The sequence below is a fragment of the Eleutherodactylus coqui genome, chromosome 5 (assembly GCF_035609145.1).
Source record: "Eleutherodactylus coqui strain aEleCoq1 chromosome 5, aEleCoq1.hap1, whole genome shotgun sequence".
In the NCBI taxonomy this organism is placed as follows: Eukaryota; Metazoa; Chordata; class Amphibia; order Anura; family Eleutherodactylidae; genus Eleutherodactylus; species Eleutherodactylus coqui.
The window spans coordinates 268205943-268206755 of NC_089841.1; positions in this window are offsets into that span (position 1 = coordinate 268205943).

Sequence of the window (813 nt, forward strand, 5' to 3'; positions counted from 1 at the left end):
TGAATGGTGGAGGTGCTGCCAACGAGATGACGCTCCACCAGGGTGGGCGTGAGTGTAGCAAAAAGGATATAGAAAAATACTGGTATGGAGGCGCAACCCTCTAAGCTACTAGAAGATGAAGATAAAGGTCCAACAGGTGATGGTGAAAGCACTTCTTTTTTATTTCACAAAATAAAAAAACAGCAATTGAAAACGCGTTTCGGGGACAAGCCCCTTAATCAGTTCGGATGGATAGGACAACAGGATGCCTGGGGGGTGACACAATTCCAAAGGTGTTTTGGAGGTCCTGTATGTGCAGGGGGACAGGGGGAGAAAAATGCTAAAGCCACTGGGATTGTCCTGGGGGAGGTATAGGGTATGCCCACAGCTGCTGATTGGCTGGGCTCCTGTCTCGGCTAGCCGCTTTCTTCGCTGTCGTCCTTCTGATGTGTAAGCTCCCTGATGCACTCCTTTCTCTGCTGCAAGCGGTGTGCTTGCTAGCGGCGCTGTCGGCCTTCTAGGGGAGAAATGACAATGTGTGTGTGTGTGTGTATATATATATAAAAAGACGAAAGCCCTCACTGACTCGCCAAATGTTCTCCAACTTCCCGATGTCCTAGAAACATGAAATTTGGCACAAGCATAGATTATCTCTAAAATAGGAAAAGTAATTGGGTCCCAACTCGATTATTCAATTCTAAGCACAAAAGAATTAGCATCCCAATTTTATGTACGTAATCTAATTCTCTCACTTCCTGATGTCATTTTATATGAAGGAAACGTCGCATGGTTGCCTCCCCGTGGTGTTTCCTGGGTAATGCAGAGAACTATGCA